Source organism: Dermacentor variabilis, chromosome 6 (genome assembly GCF_050947875.1).
Source record: "Dermacentor variabilis isolate Ectoservices chromosome 6, ASM5094787v1, whole genome shotgun sequence".
Taxonomy (NCBI): domain Eukaryota; kingdom Metazoa; phylum Arthropoda; class Arachnida; order Ixodida; family Ixodidae; genus Dermacentor; species Dermacentor variabilis.
The window spans coordinates 194,843,691-194,864,407 of record NC_134573.1 but is presented as its reverse complement, the minus strand read 5'-3'; the positions used below and the strand labels follow the sequence as shown (position 1 = coordinate 194,864,407).

The 20,717-nt window shown below is 48.8% G+C and overlaps 1 long non-coding RNA gene across 7 annotated transcripts in view; it reads right to left on the bottom strand.

The window, feature by feature from the left end:
- The window catches only part of LOC142586037 (uncharacterized), a 415,255-nt gene that overhangs the window by 257,687 nt on the left and 136,851 nt on the right, over window positions 1-20,717 (bottom strand). For 4 of the 7 annotated variants that reach the window (XR_012829184.1, XR_012829187.1, XR_012829186.1 and 1 more), the window contains exons 3-5: window positions 12,667-12,742; window positions 12,541-12,591; window positions 12,193-12,304 (exon numbers count right to left, since the gene is read on the bottom strand). This is a non-coding gene — a long non-coding RNA (uncharacterized LOC142586037). Of the gene's footprint in view, window positions 1-12,192; window positions 12,305-12,388; window positions 12,592-12,666; window positions 12,743-20,717 lie in introns of all 7 variants that reach the window. The other 3 variants (XR_012829189.1, XR_012829190.1, XR_012829185.1) reach the window with 2 other exon arrangements.

Here is a 20,717-nt window from a genome sequence, read left to right as displayed (position 1 = left end):
GTGCTTGCTCACTTTGATGAGACCGCTCCTACATTGCTCCACACTGATGCCAGCAATGTTGGCTTGGGAGCTGTTCTTGTGCAGTGGCAGGAGGGCACAGAAAGAGTACTTGCCTATGCAAGCAGAACACTCTCGCGCACAGAGGCCAATTATTCCACAACTGAGAAGGAATGCCTCGCCGTAGTATGGGCTGCAATGAAATTTCGCTCATATTTGTATGGCCGCCACTTCACAGTTATCAGCGACCACCATTCACTGTGTTGGTTAACAAACCTTAAAGACCTTTCGGGACGCTTGGCGCGTTGAAGCCTACGGTGCAAGAGTTTCACATGACTGTCAAGTACAAGTCGGGGAAACGACACACGGATGCTGAATGCCTGTCTCGATCGCCGATAGAGTCGTCTGCTCCACCCGAAGAAGACTCGGTATTTCTTTGTGTCCTGGACACATCCACCATCGCCCAACAACAACGGGACGACCCTGAGTTGCTTGAGCTCATCAATTACTTAGAGGGCAGATCTGCGAAACCGCCTAGAGTTTTCGCAAGAGGCCTGTTGTCGTTTTGTTTGCGGGCCAAAGTCCTCTACAAAGGAAACTTTTCTTCGACTGGGTCCCCCTATCTGCTCGTCATTCCTGCAGCTCTTCGTACGGAAGTACTTCAAGCCTGTCACAACGAGGTGACTTCTGGTCCCTTAGGCTACACGAGAACGTTGGCCAGAGTGAAGCAGAGGTACTACTGGCCGAGACTTAACACCACCGTGAAATATCACGTCCGCACTTGCCTCGACTGCCCGAGGCGCAAGTCGCCTCCGTCCAAACCAGCCGCCCTCCTGCAACCCGTCCAGGTTCCTCGAAGACCATTTGACCAAATCGGAATGGATATATTGGGTCCGCTTCCTACTTCTACTGCCGGGAATCGCTTTGTTATCGTAGCAACCGACTATCTCACACGTTACGCTGGAACAAAGGCAATCCAGAGAAGCACAGCGGAAAAGGTGGCGCGCTTTTTCATTGAGCACATTGTGCTGCGACACGGCCACTCCATGGACACGGCGCACCAACCGTCGTAATAACAGACCGAGTAACCGCATTCACTGCTGCGCTTTTAGATCACGTCTTGCTGCTAAGTGGAACGGCGCATCGGAAATCAACCACCTACCATCCGCAGACCAACGGATTAACAGAACGCCTAAACAAAACAATTGAAGACATGCTCTCCATATACGTGGATGTTGAACATAAAAATTGGGACGACATCCTACCGTATATCACCTTTGCATATAACACGGCGAAACAAGAAACGACGCGCATGACTCCGTTCACCCTTGTTCATGGGCGGGATGTACAAACGATGTTGGATGTTATGCTTCCACATGACTTTGACGACACTGATACGGACGCCGCTGTGTTTACGCAACGTGCAGAAGAGGCTCGGCAACTCGCGCGCTTGCGGATCTGCCAGCAGCAAGACTACGACGCAGGGCGCTATGACCTTCACCGTCGAATAGTAATCTATGACGTCGGCGACAGAGTGTGGGTTTGGACACCCATACGAAAACGAGGCCTTTCCGAGAAGCTGTTAAGGCGATGCTTCGGACCATATCGAGTATTGCGCCGACTCAGTGACGTCACGTACGAGGTCGTCCCCAATAGTCCCAATTGTATACGCGGCGCCGCACGCACCGTCCTGAACTTGTGCACGTTGTCCGCATGAAGCCGTATGTGAGGGAATCACTATGCGAGAGACCCTTAATTCAGCAAGTGACAGTTCTGGTCTAGCATCGGGACGATGCTCTCTTAGGGAGGGACAAATGGCGCGTCTATTCTTCTACGCAGACGACAACGAAGATAGGAACGTTAACGGATTTCGTCCAGTGGGTCAGTGGGATTCGGCGAGGACGAAGAAGACGTGTCTCTGGCCTGTTTTTTATTTGAACAAGTTGTGCTGCGGCTCTTGAACGTCTCCCTGTCTACTGTCCGCGTTGTATTGCGACAATATATCGGGTCCGGAAAAGGTTCTAAGCATAAAGTATCACCGCGTTGCTAATACAGACACTGGACCTTATTCTAGCACTGTTGGATTATTGTCATTGCCCTTACATCTTACTTGGCTGCCGACGGGATCACGCTGACCTTCTATTTCTTTTCAAAGTGCTTCGCGGTAACCTCACGTTCCTCGAACTCCTTAGTTGTGTCATGTTCCGCATGCCGCGCAAGAACAACAGAGAACATAGACCTTGCCCTGTTCCTGCATGGCATCACCAACCCTCAACCGTCCCCAGAATGCACTTTATAACGCTTATTTTCATGATTTTGATATTTTTCATCACTTGCTGTCGCTATTATTTTCGGACCTTTGCGTTGTTGTGTCACAGTTTCGCCTAATGTTCAGCTGCGCTTCTTTTTCTTTTGTACTCGCCGGTCGGCTTCTTGTATCTGCGCTCTTCTTTCCAAGATTGTTCTTTTTATGCATTGTTTCCTTTTTTACTTATGTTCCCTGATGGTTTTTTTGTTTTGTTTTTTTATGTATGTATGCGCCAACACTCCGACCTCATGGTTGTTCTTGAGGACGCTAAATGTTTGATAGATTGAGTGGTTGATTGATTGATTGTTACTATTGTTACGTTGTTGTTGAAGTCGCTAGTGGTGTTGCTTAGCGGCAATAATTGAGGTCATAGCGCTGCATTGACACGGGCAAGAAGGACGACAGGACGTGTGCTTAGGTTAAGGGAGCATAAGCAAAAACTCAACTGTTATCGACACGGGCAGGTGTCAGTGCACTGTGATCATTGCGGGTGCGAACCATTGTTTAAGGCTTGCTCCGTCATGCTTAGAAATATGGATAAGGTTAGGCTGGAAATGATCGAAGCAAGCTTGATTGCAAAAGATGGTGCTAACTGCCTCAGCGCCCCATCGATTACTGTGAGCTGAGGAGAAATTGCCTATCTGAAAAGTGCTGGTTTGCAGATGCGATTATTTCAACTTGTTTCACGGTAAAAGTACCATGCTTTTCTGAAATAAAATCAGTTGATAGTAGCGCGCGTCCTGTCCTATTTCTTGCCTGTGTCCACCTAGCGCTATGACCCGAGTTACTTCAACCAACCAACTAGCCCAAAGATGATTATTTAAGTGCAAGCATGCAAGGGTGGCAGAATGTATTACGCGTCACGTTTGCAAGATTCTACGACGCTGATCGTAATTGGCACCCACGACGATAATGGAAGAGAAAATAGTCTAGAGGAACTCGAAATCCCACAGGTAACGCCGGAAGAAGTAAAGAAAGCCTTGGGAGATATGCAAAGGGGGAAGGCAGCTGGGGAGGATCAGGTAACAACAGATTTGTTGAAGGATGGTGGGCAGATTGTTCTAGAGAAACTGGCCACCCTGTATACGCAATGCCTCATGACGTCGAGCGTACCAGAATCTTGGAAAAACGCTAACATAATCCTAATCCATAAGAAACGGGATGCCAAAGACTTGAAAAATTATAGACCGATCAGCTTACTGTCCGTTGCCTACAAACTATTTACTAAGGTAATCGCAAATAGAATCAGGAACACCTTAGACTTCAGCCAAGCAAAGGACCAGGCAGGATTCCGTAAAGGCTACTCAACAATACATCATATTCACACTATCAATCAGGTGATAGAGAAATGTGCGGAATACAACCAACCCTTATATATAGCTTTCATTGATTACGACAAAGCGTTTGATTCAGTCGAAACCTCAGCAGTCATGGAGGCATTACGGAATCAGGGTGTAGACGAGCCGTATGTAAAAATACTGAAAGATATCTATAGCGGCTCCACAGCCACCATAGTCCTCCATAAAGAAAGCAACAAAATCCCAATAAAGAAAGGCGTCAGGCAGGGAGATACGATCTCTCCAATGCTATTCACAGCATGTTTACAGGAGGTATTCACAGACCTGGATTGGGAAGAAATGGGGATAAAAGTTAATGGAGAATACCTTAGTAACTTGCGATTCGCTGATGATATTGCCTTACTTAGTAACTCAGGGGACCAACTGCAATGCATGCTCACTGACCTGGAGAGGCAAAGCAGAAAGCTGGGTCTAAAAATTAATCTGCAGAAAACTAAAGTAATGTTTAACAGTCTCGGAAGAGAACAGCAATTTACAATAGGCAACGAGGCACTGGAAGTCGTAAGGGAATACATCTACTTAGGGCAGGTAGTGACTGCGGATCCGGATCATGAGACGGAAATAATCAGAAAAATAAGAATGGGCTGGGCTGCGTTTGACAGGCATTCTCAGATCATGAACAGCAAGTTGCCATTATCCCTCAAGAGAAAAGTGTATAATAGCTGTCTTACCAGTACTCACCTACGGGGCAGAAACATGGAGGCTTAGGAATAGGGTTCTACTCAAATTGAGGACGACGCAACGAGCTATGGAAAGAAGAATGATAGGTGTAACGTTAAGGGATAAGAAAAGAGCAGATTGGGTGAGGGAACAAACGCGAGTTAATGACATCTTAGTTGAAATCAAGAAAAAGAAATGGGCATGGGCAGGACATGTAATGAGGAGGGAAGATAACCGATGGTCATTAAGGGTTACGGACTGGATTCCAAGGGAAGGGAAGCGTAGCAGGGGGCGGCAGAAAGTTAGGTGGGCGGATGAGATTAAGAAGTTTGCAGGGACGGCATGGCCACGATTAGTACATGACCGGGGCTGTTGGAGAAATATGGGAGAGGCCTTTGCCCTGCAGTGGGCGTAACCAGGCTGATGATGATGATGATGATGATGATGATGATGATGATGATGATGATGATCGTAATTGAACACGGCGGCATCCATCCGCAGTAGGTTTTCGAGCTCGAGCTCCCTACTTCCTACCGTAATTGCTTAGTCGCTATGGTGTTGACCTGCTATAAGGACGAGGTCGCGGGATCGAATCCTGGCCACGGCGGCCGCATTTCGACCGGGGCGGAATAAAAAAAAAACACACGTGTACTTAGACTTAGGCGCACGTTTTAAAGAAACCCAGATGTTCTAAATTGTTACAGAGTCCTTCACTACTGCGTCCCTAAAATGGGATGACGGTTTTAGGACGTAAGAATCCGTAATTTCGAGCTTCCGACTTGCCGGAAATAAGAATCACACAAAGGGATAATATGTCACATTTTGCACATTAGGTTGGAGACATCTGCATCTTCAAAGCTGCTGTTTATTCTTGGGCAAGCGGCAGTAAAATTTGTACTTTAGCGTTTCCGTGTTATAGCCACATATGTGTCAACTATCACCAGGGAACGCTAATGGCTGACGACTTGCGGCGCCCGAGTACGTGCCACGAGATTGCGCCACTATTCAAAAGAAGAAATTGCAAGGCGGAGGAGAATGAAAATCAAAGAACTTAGGAAGCTGGTGTAGACTAGTGCTCCGCAAGAAAAAGCGTGGGAGACTTCGCGTTCATTTATTTGTCTGCGCTCAGTCACAGCGCCGTTATATCCGCGCCATTTGTTTTCGTTGTGCATTCTAACCTTTAACTTTTAGAGCGCAGCTCTTTGGCGTCCGTTCCTGGGTTTCGCGTCGTCGTCGGCGTTGTCGTCGGCCTCGTAACCAGCTCCGCCCCCCTTTCATCCCCCCAGCGCTAGCAGCGACCGACTGATACCGCTGGATGCCGCTGACGCCGCTAGAGAGTCAAGACAACGTGACTGCATAGAACACCGTCGCCGCCATGCAGAAAGAGAAGGAAAGGGTCCCCCCCCCCCTGTTCCTGTGTGGCGGATAGGGTGCTCTTCAGTTGCCGACGCGCCGGTTATTTCACGTAGGCCCCGGCACGTCGACGAATACGTGACCACCTTCCCACGGCTAGACCTGGTTCTTAGCGCTGCGGAAGCGAGGGTATCATATTGTTTGTGTCGGCATCGGCGGCGTTGTCCCTGAAACCAACTCCGCAGCTGGGGTTGACTCACTATCGGCGTCAGCGGCATCAGTCAGTCGCTGCTATCTCTTCCCTCCTCCCTTTATCGTGTTGTCCGCTTGCTGCGCGCGCTTCTGCCCCCATCGTTTGCCGCTGGGTGTACACGCCGCCCCCCTCCCCCCTCTTCCTGCGAGTCTCCGGTTGTCAAAGCGCCGGCTCGAACTTAATTCCTTTCTTCGCTCCTCCTCCAATGCAACCCCTGTGCGGTGGCAATCAGAGAGCCAGATCGGTGGCGGCGGATCTGTATATGTGCACCGCCCGAGCCGAAATTGCCGCTGCCGTTCGCCCTGTGCGGTGGCAATCAGAGAGCCAGATCGGTGGCGGCGGATCTGTATATATGCACCGCCCGAGCCGAAATTGCCGCTGCCGTTCGCCACTGCGAAATTATCTGCCAGTTCTTTCTGAGCCATGAGCGAGACGACCGATGGAAGTCCTCCGTCTGCTGCTGCTGCTGCTGCTGCTGCTAAACGAGCTGCCAGAGCAGAGGCCCAGCGCCGTCGCCGTCAGAATCCAGAGGTGCGTGCCGCCGAAGCAGAAGCTTACCTAGTGGAGTCTTTGTTAAAGGAATACGTGTGAAAAATAAAAAAAAATTCTGTGATAGCGCATACATGTGTTGCTCGATTTCTTTGCCTCAATCTATCGAAAAGGTGAAACAGCTTATTTGCTGCGCTCAAATTTCGCATTAGTAAGTAACGTAATCGTCGGTAATTTTTTGTTTCATTTTCTAAAATATTCTAAGTGTACTCGCAAGGTAAGAACCATGTAACTAATAAAATTGTGTCGTTCATACTTTTCTAGCCGGTTAATTTTCCCTTGGAGCTCAAAGATAGATAGATAGATAGATAGATAGATAGATAGATAGATAGATAGATAGATAGATAGATAGATAGATAGATAGATAGATAGATAGATAGATAGATAGATAGATAGATAGATAGATAGATAGATAGATAGATAGATAGATAGATAGATAGATAGATAGATAGATTAAACTTTATTGTCCAACGGATAAGGTGATCTACCCACCCCCGACACGAAGGTCAGAGGCGAGTGCCGCCGCCTCAGATGTAGGCTGGGAGGTCTTGGGTCCTAGCAGCCTCTTCAGCCAGTTGGACGAGCCGGAGCTGGAGCTCAGAGTCCGAGCTGCGCAGCAGGCTCTCCCAGGTGTCTCTACTACCTATTTTGTGCGTTCCCCCGGGAGAGTACGGATAGTCCCATATTATGTGGTCGAGGGTCCCTCTCGCCGCACAACGATTACACTTTATCACTCCTGGCCTCGGGGAACATGTGGTTCGCCATAACCGGGTGCGGATATGTATAAGTTTGTAGTCGTCTCCACGCGACTGCTTGTCTGTTGTTTAATTTTGGGTCTGGCGGGGATACCAGTCTACGAGCCAATCTATAATGCTGCGTGATCTCCCCATATTTTAGCATGCACTTTCCACTCCCTCGGTCATCGAAGGGCCCCGTAGCGGCTCGGCGGTAGAGATCTCGAGCCAGCTCGTGGGCCGCCTCGTTGTCGAGGACGGCGTCGTGCGCCGGAGTCCAAATTATTTGAATTTTTCTATCTAACTTTCTCTAGCCTAGGATTCTGGCCCGTAAGGGCAAGATCCTTCCCTTGCTAAAATTTTGTATGGCAGTTTTGCTGTCACTGATCACAAATTTCGCGTCCGTTCCAGCGCAAGCTAACGCGATCGCAATTTCCTCGGCAACTTCTATGTTGCGCCCGCGCAGAGTGACAGCGGTCACGGGAATACCCCGGCCGCTGACGGCCGTTAATATATTTTTTTTAATTATGGCCTTTTACGCGCCAAAACCACTTTCTGATTATGAGGCACGCCGTAGTGGGGGACTGCGGAAATTTTGACCACCTGGGGTTCTTTAACGTGCACGTAAATCTAAGTACACGGGTGTTTTCGTATTTCGCCCCCATCTAAATGCGGCTGACGGCCGTTGCCACCGTAAAACTATCGCTACCTCCCGCCGCGTCTACATAGGCAACCTCATGTTGCGAAATCTTACCGAATCTAATTTTTAATGCTTCGGCTCGTTTATGCCTCCTGTCTTTGGTATGTTCCGGGTGCATGTGTTTTGGCAGGGGGGGGGAAGGGGATACTAAGATTTTTTCTCACTTCCCTATCTACTTCCACCTTTTGGGTGGGGCCTCTGTCCGGATTTATTCCAACTTTGGCCAATATGGCTCTTCCTGTCCTCGTGGTGCTAAGTCTCTCAATTTGAGAGGTTCGCACCGCTTCCGCCAGTTCTGCCCATGTGTTGTGCACTCCTAGAGCCATCAGTCTCTCTGTGGATGTGCACATGGGCAGTCCCAGCGCTCCTTTTACGCATTTTCTCATTAGAGAATCAATCTTTTCTCTTTCCACCACTTTCAAATCGAGATATGGCGTTGCGTAGCTCACCTGGCTGAATATGTACGCCTGTATTAGTTTAATCAAATTTTTCTCCTTTAGCCCGCGGCTTTTGCTGACCACCCACCTAATTAGGCTCAGGGTCTGTATTGCGTGATTCTGCAGCCTCTTGACGGTCTTGCCATTGTGGCCGTGTGACTGAAGAATCAGGCTCAAGATTCTAATTTGCTCGACTATTGATATATACCTCCTTACCCGCCACATTAATTTTGATCTCCGAAGGTGCCTTGCACCTTAAGTGTTTCAGATTGTATGTAAACAATTCTGATTTCTGCGGCGAGCATGCTAGGCCTCTCTCGGCCGCGTAATCGACTATGATGTCGGTGGCGGCCTGGAGCAAGCTTTCGATGGCTGAATGACTTCCCCGGTTGACCCAGAGAGTGATATCATTCGCATATATACTAAATTTTAATCCCTCGAGCTGTAGTTCTCTCATAGCCACGTTGAAGAGTAGGGGAGACAGCACTGATCCCTGGGGCGTACTCTTACTCCCTAGCTCAAATGTGGGGGATTCCAGCGTTTGGAACCTCATGCAGGCAGTTCTTCCCATTAGGAAGTCCCTGATGTATCGATATGTCCTGGTACCTACATTAATCTTGTTCAGCCCTTCCAGGACGGCCTCATGCTTTACGTTGTCAAAAGCCTTCGTGAGGTCCAGTCCCAGAATTTCTTTTGCATCTTTAGACCTTGAGTCCATTATATCATGTTTGATTTAGAGCACGACGTCCTGCGTACACAAGTGAGGTCGGAACCCGACCATCTCATGTGGCCACAGATCGCCCTGCTCCATGAAGTCCATTAGTCTGGTCTGGACGACGTGCTCCATCAATTTCCCCACGCATGAAGTTAAGGGATTTGGCCGTAAGTTTTCCAATTGCGGAGTCTTCCCGGGTTTCAGTATTAAAATAATGCTTGCCGTCTTCACACTGTTGTGGGAGCTCGCCTTTATCCCAGCATTCCTGCATGTACTTCGTTAGATAACTAATGGAATCATCGTCTAAGTTCCTGAGCATTTTGTTCGTTACCCCGTCGGGGCCCGGAGCCGACTTCGTTCTGAGTCTTACAATCTCTGCCCTCACTTCCGCTTCTGTGATGGGGGCGTCCAACGCCTCGTTAGGCGCTCCACCATAGTCGGGAAGTGGAGTTCGCGATGTTTCCCCCACGAATCTCTCAATTAATTTCTTCTTGAAATAATCCTCGTTCCCTACAAACGCGTGCCTAGCTTTTGCCAATCTTATACCGGATTGAATCTTCGAGCTTGCGGGGTCCAAGAAGTGCCGGAGGATATTCCACGTCTTGGAGAGGTTCATGCTCCCCTCCATTTCGTCACACTTGTTGGCCCAATTTTATTCGCATAATGTAAAAGTATAATATTCGATTTCCTTATTATGCCCAGCAATCCTTCTTCTCAGCTTGCGGTTCCATTTCTGATTTTTGAGACGACGCTCCATGCTTTGCTTAGCTTCCCACATATTCAGAAGACGGCTGTCCGCTACGTCCGGGGCGTTATCCCCTTCGAGCGTTTTTGTCGTCTCTCTAACGTCCAATTTGAGCGCCGTCGCCCATCCCTCGATGTTTCTGATGGGCCCCAGTTCCTGCGCTCTCCTGATATCTCTAAACTTATCCCACTCAACGACGGCCGACGACAAGTGCTGACCGCAAAACCGAGCAATATACTAAGAGATCTTGCTTCAAGTAACGCGGTCCATAAGCTTAGCGCTACACAAAATGTGAAGTGTAAGTCAAATGTGTTAGGCCCTGTCCACTCACTGGTAGGAATTTTCCCGCTTCTGAAAAAGTAGACGCGAGTCCCTCACAATTGCCGACCTGTGACAAAATGGTATCGTGATCGCCCGCGCATATCTGTTATCTTTAAGCTAAATACAGCCTGACACACTTATATTTATGTACACGGCCGGCTGAAAGCCTCGGCACGCTATTAGTAACATAAACGACCTCCTAGCGCAAGACAATGAGCAAAACAAGAGCAAGGTAAATTAATTTCCACCTCCCGCCTCCCCCCCACCCCCGACACACACACGCGCACACGAACACACGCTCGCACCTACAGATCCGCATGCGCGCAGGACCCCGCAGCATTTACTGTGACCGGACTCACGACTCATAAATATACAATTTCAGGAAACACTTGCATTTTTATCGAGCAAACAAACTGATGTAACGCCGCTTACCCAGAGTTCATTGTCGTTAGGGATGGAACTATGCTACGCAAACGTTAATTAGTTTGCACAATCGGGGAATACTATTTCTGCACACAGCGTTTTCTTGTTTGGTTGCACTGAGCAGCCACGTGTAGCTCATGCATATTTCGCGGCTGTTTATGTTATCGGCTTCTTACTTCTTTTAATTTGTATTAATGACTTATCTGTTAACATAATTTCGTTGCGGATACTTTTTGCAGATGACTGCAATAATTATTAGACAATCATAAATTCCGACGATGACCGCGTGTTCCAAAATGATCTTAACGCAACAACTGGTGCAGCTACTGGTCCTGAACCCATCCCCAGATGCAGCGTGGTTTTGCAAAGAGTAGCCTTTCTGCTAAACATACTACAGCAAGCGAAAGCATATCGCGCGCGTCTTATGAATTTTACAAGTCGCTCTCGTACATATTCTCTCATGGTCTACGCATATAACTTACGTATGTGCGAAAGCATCGAAAGCTCTTGGTACATACGACGAAATTCGCGCAGCTCCCCAACTAACGTTCATGAACTCGTCTGTGTTACATTTGTTCGAACAGCATTTGAGCTTGCCTCATATATATGGTTCGCTCATCAGAACTATACCTTATCTGCGCATTAGAATCCATCCAGAATGTAGAGCTTCTTGACTGATATTTAGTAACTATTGCCGTGAATCCAGCTTCACTGATATTAAACAAGATATCTATCCAGGTCCTCTCGACCTGCGCCGCACATTTGACCTTTTAGCTATGTTTCCCAGTAATGTTCACAACACAAAGTCTCATTCATTACCGCTGTAGACGCCCATTCGCACATGTAAAAGTGGATACACAACGTTATCGGTTTCAAGCGCATTTTCGGAAGTATACGCAAGCATTTATTTCATCGGCGTTACCTCGTGCCATCTCGCCGTTGGAGTGATCTTCCCCGAGTCGATCGTTTGGCCATCTGATCACCACACTCTCCCTGGCAGCTTCCGTCGGCATTTTACAGCGACGCTGTATATAGCTACTCTCCGGCGGTGGTCGATGTCCGTGCGTCTACGCGTCGCGTCGACACGAAAAAACTTCCGTGTCCAGTTTCTCCCGAATGTTCTGTAGCTCTCAATCTAATGTAGCTACTCGAAAAAGAAATAACACTGAAATTGGCAGCTAAGACGACTCTATCATTACGCCGAGTCTCACTTACTTGTCATATATAGTTAGTTCATAGTGAAGTTGTAACCGTTAAAGAATTCCCGTCTGCTGTCATTAAATGGCCGTCTACTGAGGAAGTATGGTTACAGAAAGCGAGTCAGAGAGCCGCGCAGCTCTCCATGACCTTAATGGAAAATCAGCACCTGGTCCCGACAAGGTTACGAACTGGACTCTACGAAACCTCGATGATGCCTCGATCACCGCTCTTACAGTATACGTCAACAAATGCTGGCGAGCAGGTCGCATGCCAGAGGAGTGGAAACGCTCTAAGGCAATCCTGATACCGACGCCAGGCAAGCCGTCCAGCCTCGATCATTTTCGGCCCATTTCCCTCACATCCTGCGTTGGCAAGGTTATGTAGCCCGCGTTCGTCTACCGTATCAACCGCGACATCGAGGACACTGGAGCCTACTCACCCTCTTGGTGGTCTTCCGGTCACACCTCTCCACTCAAGACGTCATGGTCCAGCTCTACCACCAGGTTATTAACAATCCAACTTGCGGCAACCAGGCCATCCTCGGCCTAGATCTGGAAAAGGCATTCGACAATGTAGCACATGCAGCAATCCTGAGCCGAATAAACAAGCTCAACATAAGTGAGCGAAGCTACAACTACATGAGAGACTTCCTGTAGCGCCGAACAGTCACCCTCGCGGTCGACAGCATGCCATCCGAGGAACATGCACTTAGAAGCACCGACACTCCTCAAGGGTCGATCATATCCCTGCTCCTTTAAACCTTGTGATGCTGGATCTCCTGGCCTACCTCGACGGGATTGACGGCCTCGATCATGCCTTGTATGCAGATGACATCACCCTGTGGGTCGACAAGGGCAGTGACGGTCACACAGAGTGCACCTTACAAGCAGCGGTCTGTGCAGTAGAAACCTACCTCTAAGACACAGGTCTCCGACTATCTCCATTGAAATCGGAGCTGCTCCTCTACAACCCGCGCCGCCGGCCCAAGCCTACAAGAGAATCACGCCAATGTGACGAAATAATCCTCTATACGCAAGATGGCTACTGTATTCACCGAGTCCCGAAGATACGCATCCTCGGCATTCCGCAAAATTGAAGGAAAGGTTACAGCGGCTACCTGCCTGATCAAACGCATTACATACAAGCACGCTGGCTTGAAGGAGGACAGCGTCAGGTGCCTCATACATTCCTTCGCAACCAGTCACACTACTTATGTGGCTGCCTTCCACAAGTGGTATGTCACCGAAAGGGAGGAAATCAACAGCCTTATACGCAAGTTATACAAGATCGCCTTTGGCCTACCGGAGTCCACAAGCACTGCTCGTCTGCTACAGCTGGGGGTATACAACGCACTTGAGGAAATCGTGGATGCGCAAGAGCCTTGCAACTCGAACAAATGTCCCTGATAACCACCGGCCGGTACATCCTGCAGAAACTAGGCTTCAATTACCACGTCCAACACGGTCAGAAACGGGTCATTCCACCCGACCTCAGCGAAAGCTGACCGTCGCCCATATCTCCCGAAACATGCACCCCGAATATAATGGTGGCCGACGCCAGGCCCGTGCCAAGGCACTGCTGCGCTCCTTTAGTGAGAAGAGGACTACGCGCTTCGTACACGCGGCACAATACACACGAGAACACCGGTTCACGGCAGTAGTCGTAGGCGTTTACTCCCGGCTTAAGCATGCGTGTAGTGTCAGAATGGAATACCCAGAAACAGCGGAAGAGGTAGCGATTGCGCTTGCGCTTACCGACCCCTCTGCGAAGTAGTGCTTAGCGACTGAAAATCCTTAGTTCGTAACAACGCGCGGAGGCGCATTTTCTCTGAAGTTCTCCAGATCCTAATGAAAGCTGGTTTACAGTACTTCGATAGCACAGTGATCAGATGGTTTCCAGCGCACTTTGCCACCCCCACCGACGAGGGTGCCCCTAAATTGAACTAGGTAGCACACCGCTCTGCGCGAGAACTGACCCGCCGCGCAGAATCGGAGACCGCCTCTTCGAGTTCGGAACGCCTGGTTCGAAACACGAGAGAACGCTTGGTCCGATACAATGACATCACCAAGCACTACCAGATAGGCAGGCGGGTATTGCCACCACCTAACCCCAAGCTGAAACGTCTCCAGGCAGTCGTCTTGCGACAACTGTGGACAGAAACCTTCCCCAGTCCGGTGGGATTGCGACACATTTTCGCCGCGCAATACCCGAGTGCTCTTTGAAAGTTATTTCAGGCAACTAGAGCGATGCTCTCACACTTGTGCGAGTATCGTGTTATATAAGTCAAATTGGCAGTAGCTACGGAGGCTCTTGCGTCGCAGTGGGCCGCCGCTGTGCGTAGCTCCAACCTCAAGACGCAAGAGTGGGCGGTCCAGCTAGCAGGCCCGAGAGGCGGCAACAGGGCAAGGCCTCGAAGTCCTCTCATGGGGGACCTGAGCCCGGGTCGTTAAACTTTGGCGGATATAAAATAAAGTTCTTTCCATCCATTACAGAAAACGGGTGTAACTCTTGTTTTATGGAGAGTATCCCGAAACAAATTATGACAATTAAACGACTCTGAGATTGCGCCGCGGAGTTTCGTGTACGTTTCCTAATACGTAGTTCACAGTGTAGTTGCGGATATTGTGCGATTCCCGTCTGCCTGTCAACGCGCGGGCTTCTTTCTGCGAGAGGTGAACGGACAACAGCCCCCGTGTTTATGCGCTGTGATAAAATTCTAGCATTTCCAAGCTTCATTTAGCTAATTAACTAGGAAGTATGCTCAATCGCAAATTACAAATAAACGTGTTTTGCTTCGTGCACTCCTTTCACTGCGCCCCGGTCAACGCATATCGTCGTTCGCCTCAAGGCTGGGTTTATTGGCCACCGGCGTCCTGTACACACTATTACCACCAGTGGGCGTTCTGTAATTTAATAATAATAAAATAATAATAATAACAATATATATATATATACCTAGATGCTTCGTTAGAGGTAAAACGCACCACAGCTTCGCTGCTCGTCCTTCTTCACAGAGTGGAAGGGCTGATGACTTTATTCTTCTCAACATTTCTCCTGTTTTGTTCCTTGTTTGCCATTTCGCTTCGTTTTCTGTTTTGATCCTGCTGCTTGTTCAATTCGCCAAATATTTCTTTTTCAACATATACTAGTACTTGACATAAAAATTGTAACAGCGCAAACACATGCAACCACAAAGTACCAAGGACAAGACACAAGCGCTGAACAAATGTCCAGCGCTTGTGTCTCGTCCTTGGTACTTTGTTGTTGCATGTGTTTGCGCTGTTAGAATTTTTATGCCAAGTATGCACCAACTCGCCCAGAAAGAAGTTTTAACGATATACTAGTACATTTGTTAAGAACTGTACAATCATGTTCCTCGTTTTTCCCGGAGATTTTTCCCGTTCATTCAGTTCCTCGTCCTCTTATTTCATTTTGTAACACCGTTTACTTGATCCGCCACGAAGGGGCCTGTTAGTACGTATTGTCGCGTAGCTGTCTTTACGTTTTTTTTCGTTGCCTGTGCTGTGTGGCAGTGTTCCTTTCTTTCTTACCGCTTTTCTCTCAAAATGTCTTTTCGCCCACGAGTCGGGAGGCCGGTTGGGGGGAATCTCACGCGTGGCACCCCCCGTTCCGCCTGAGGGTCCGGCCGGCCGACTGCGCTGTCACCCCCTCCCCCCCTCCTTTGTACTGGTGACGGAAGCGGCGCCTCCTAATTGCTCAAATTGTTTGGGGATGCTTCTCGACTCTTTTGTGCGTTTTTCTTTTTGTAGACGCCGCCAGTTCATCTAAAGCCCAACGGATGTCTCTGTAGTTTTTTGTGCAACTTTACTTTTCTTTGGGTCATAATTCTTCAGGCAAGCGGCTGTCACCAAGTTCAAACTCGGCGAAGTTCGCCAACGGTTGGCTGGGAGGATTTGAATCTGTGCGGCCTGATTGGCCCTGGTCAACGAAGAGTTGGTATTGGTGATCTGTTTGCTCTCGGGCGGGATGTTGTGACGTTCCCCGAGGGTCCCAGGGCAGTTCGCGCCGGAGACACCGAGGGACGAGGTCGCAGCGAGTGCTGCTGAGATGTCGCAGTTATGAATTGTGCGAGTGCGTACATGCTTATATTCGTTTAACCAAAGTTCAAATAAATCAAATCAGGAAATGTCTACGGATCTCCAGTGTGCTCGGTTCATCTCTCCGGCGCGGAACAAGTAGCGGACAACTTTCTACGCTACAGTATGTTAAATAAGTATACAAGGTGCTTTTTCCAGACTGTACAAATTTTCATATGAGCGTAGAGAGCGCATCGTTTTTGCAAAGGATTTGTAAGCGGGGTGGACATACGCTTGCCAATGTGAGCTTTAAAAGGCTAATTACAAAACTTCATAATTATCTTTTTCATTGGAACCTTGGTAGCACTTGTGCACGTGTGAAATTTGGCGGCGGTCTCATTTAAATGCACTGTCAATTATTATTTTTTTATAATTAGCTATTACCCTCTAGTTGGTCGGGATTTTTCTTGGCATGCTCACCCAAGAACAAACGGCAGCTGCAAGGCTTCGTGTATGAGTTTCTGCGTAACAGAACTATGTTGTCTCGTATATTCGAATTACAATTTGATGCTAGTATATTTGCAAGTTGTGTGTATGTCGTACTTTACGATTTTTCCAGCGCATCCTGCTTTTACACATTCCTTTAGTGAATAATGCACTTGCACTGGAAGAATGAGGATGTACCCTGCACTTGTGCACCCGTGCGTGCGCGCGTGAAGTACGCCGTTTGTGTTGTGGGCGCTTCTTTAACATCGTCCAACGCCGGCTGGGCTTGCCTAACGTCGGCAACAGATTCGCTGTACATCTACTTTGAAAGGTTGGAATAGAGGCGGACTTTACGTAATCTTGAAAATAACATTTCATTCGGCATATTCACCAACACACGAAGCCCAATGCAGGCGGACTTTACTTAATCTTGAAAATCACACTTAATTCCGCATATTCACCAACACACGAAGTCCAATGCAGGCAGTGTCGAAACGGAGCGCGCCAGAAGCGCAGAAAAGGCAGCTACGTTATCATTTAGAAGGCTACACCTCGTGAGAAAAATTCGACAGAATCACTGGATAGGCTGTTCAAGTGTGGGAATACGAAAGCATTAGAGTCCCTTTGTGTATAAGTATCGACATCTATATATAGATATTGCACATTCCTTGTCCGCGCAAGCTCCCGCCTGCGTTCTAACTACGCCTCGGCAAGGCCAAATCGAAACGCCGCAAGCGTCTCAACGCCCTCGCTTGCCCGCGTGGATTTCGAAGGAGCGCTCGGTGGCGTCCAATTGGACACACCTGGCGCCACATCCTCCCCGTTGGCTGCGCCGTCACGTGCCCGACGACGAGCGCCACGTGTTCACTCAGCCAGAACCGCGGAGCCGCCGTGGCGTCCGGGAAGCGTGTTCGTCTCGCGGAGGCCCGGGCTCCATTCCTACCGAGATCAAGATGCGCAACTTGTCCTTTCAAAGCTATTAATTTACGTTGTTTACAGGAACCGCCCTGCGAAAGTTCACGTATTTGCGTGTTCTTACTCTTCGCACCGCCGGTCATTTTTCGTACCAACTTTCGGTCACGACGACTAAGACGGAGCTTCGCTCAACGGGGCATGTAATGCTTTCACATTGAAAGATTAACATATTAAACTTAACGTCGGCGCCCCTTGTGGCAGATAATCCTTCGGTTTAGCTCCAATGTCGGCACTAGTTCCGCTACGGCAACTTGCAAATGCAGCACAGTGCAATGCCTGATCAGACAGTTCAGGTGCAGTACCTGCACTAACGCTGAACGTTTATTTGGAAAATGAATAGCAAAGTGCAAGCCTCGATGCATTTCACGCGTTTGGCGTATTGCGTCGTAGCGTCCGCTGTTGTCACCCTATCGTTCTACGGCCGCTTATTGAGTTTGTGCTGCTCCTTGTGGTTGTTCGTGAAATCTTTTGCTTTCAGGTATGCTATGCTCAAAGTTTGGCTCCTGCGCGGACATGCTTCTGGAATCTGGACGCACTTCCAATCAGTTTAGTGCAGGACTTTTCGGCAAATTTGCTTGTAGCAAAAGGGAGGGTACTTTTTTTTTCGTTTTCGGAATAATCGCTATCGGGATATCCTACTGCCCCGTCGGAACGGTGTGCGTGGATGCTTTTTTTTTTTTTTGTGTCAGAGAAATCGTTCCAAGCCGTTTAACGATGTAACCAAAGCGGAAGTTATTTACATCAGCGCACCATTATTAGTCAACTAGCGCTGCTCCATGTCGTCTGCTATCGAGAACTTTTGGGGTGCGTGCACTTCCAAAGTAATGGCTGCATAAGAACCGTAAACTTGAGCCGAACTGGCCTTGCACCAAGTCAAATTGAAGAACGCGGTGCAGTTGGCGCGAGCTGCGCTGTAAAATCAAGGACAAAAGTGCTGCGCTCCTTGAACTTGTGCAAGAAGTGAATACAAATCTAAGAGATGCTTGCCCGCTTTGCCTGTCAGGCATCTGACGCGACATGCCATCATTCAAACCTCGTGACGCACTCCGTCGCGGGACGCTTGACTTAACACCGGGAATGTCCTTTCTGTGCTCCAGGTGCGCTTAGTTTCGATATTGCCGGCATTGTGCACTGAAATTCGTTGCTGAATATCTGGAATTGGTAAAAGAGCGCAGGACGCATTCTATCGTTGCTTAGAGGGCACGCATTGGCATCGCACACACTTGCAGGACCAACTTCGCCAGACCATTTATTTGGGCGGCCGCGCAATACCGATTTAGTTTGCGGAAAAGAAAGGGACGATATCTGCGACAATTGACGGGCCGGTAAAGAAGGCAATCGTTTCATATACTGCGTGCGTTTTCAGACCACTTTTTCCGCTGCTCGAGCGTAAAGAACCGGAGAACTCTTTGCCGCCGCTTCGTTTCCGCGCGGCACGATCCGATCCGACCACGATACGCAGGCTCGCCAATGACTTTCGACTGAAACGTGCCGTTTCCTTATCGCGCACGCCCCTCAAGCCGCCCATTTGGCATCATGCGGGCAGAACTGCTTGCAGGAGTGGAACATCACCGCACGGCTCCGGTGAGGATTCTGCCGTGCGCGGTGATGCAATCGGCCCTCCGACGCGCCACCTGAGAGAGAGGCTTACTTGCACAGCGATCTTATCTGCCGCCTTGATAGCTTTTGACTTGTGTGTCTCCCACCCACTGATGCGCTACTCAAAAGCTGCAGCTGCCTTCCGCTGATGACATTTCCTGGGAAGTGTATTGTGAACATTTTTTATGTAATTCCAAGGCCTCGATATCGATTTGGCTCAAGTACGCACTCCAAATATCTGCAGTTCTCTTACGTTGGAAAGACTTGGAACCAGGAATGACTCGCCGCTTTTTTGAATAGCTCTGCCTATCCAAGTTCCTTGCTTGCCAAGGAAGCAGTGTCATCCACTCGAGGATGCACGGAGCTTACAACGGAGACCCGTACTGTGGGTATCTTGGAAGGAAAGCCCCCGCTGTCCACCTTTCGCGTGTCTGGGGTTTCTATTGCGGTAAGTTACTTGTTCAGGTATGGAAAGCGTACGGATAGAAAATTTTCTTTTTTCATCTGCGATGTACATTTTCCTTCTGAGAAAAGAAAGCATCGCTTTGCGTGCCCAGATTCTCAGAGATATTGTTACGGCGCAACCAAGAGTGGTGCCAGTCAGAAGACAATTGGCCGTGTAGATGCGGAATCGGTGTTGACAGCCTTCTTGTTTATACATCGTTGTCTCTCTTGTAAATATTGTGAATACATCTTTATATGGGACTTCTGCAACGTAACAAATTGGAGAGAGGGGTGGGGTACCCACGAGCACAACAACGGAGCTCCGCAGTGGTCGTCACCTCGAACTGGACAACATGACGGACGAAACAGGGGCCCTATAAAGTAAACCTATTCCAATATGTTTTTTTTTTGTGCGTGTGTGAATCTCCTGACGTCAAATTTGCGTAACCGCCGACGCAAGCATCGGGCGGTCACCCGCAGGGTTGTTTGAACAGACCAATCAAACGCTCTTCTCGTTCATAGGAGGTCACTTTTGTTTGCTTGAAAAACGAATAACATTGCCTGAACCGAGCGGCTTGTCTTATCTAATTGGCTGACAGGAGGCGAGGAGCATGCGCAAGTTTATAGGGATTCGATGGAGCCGAGCCATTGCAATGAAAATCGATAACGGGATGAAGAGGGTGGTGCCAGCGTCTGCGATTGGTCCGCTTTCCCTTACTTAGCTTGCGGTGGCTGGTCGAAAATCGCGGCGGCGTGCAACGGAAGCTTAAGAATGACGCTAAAACGGATCCTCAGCAAAGAAGAGTTGGCAGAACGAGCTTTTAAACGTGCCAAAAGTACTCAAAAACGTTACACGGCTACGCAAAAAGTATTATTATACTGAAATAAACCCATGCTCTCCGGTAGATGCAAGTAGCATATGCCTGAGCGATCCGCCGCAGCCATCTGTTATTCCTTTCAGAACGGCGCCGCCTATGGCTAGTGAGAAGAAAATTCAGTTTTGTTCGGCACATTAATGCATCTTTAACACATACAAGTCACATGGACGCGGTGAGTTTTTGCGGTTTTGTGACGTCGCGTGAAAGGCAGGTGAAGTGGGTGCAGCCTGAAAACGTTTGACCAATTCATCATCATCATCATCATCATCATCATCATCATCATCATCATCATCATCAGCCTGGTTACGCCCACTGCAGGGCAAAGGCCTCTCCCATACTTCTCCAACAACCCCGGTCATGTACTAATTGTGGCGATGCAATGCCTGCAAACTTCTTAATCTCATTCGCCCACCTAACTTTCTGCCGCCCCCTGCTACGCTTCCCTTCCCTTGGGATCCAGTCCGTAACCCTTAATGAACATCGGTTATCTTCCCTCCTCATTACATGTCCTGCCCATGTCCATTTCTTTTTTTTAATTTCAGCTA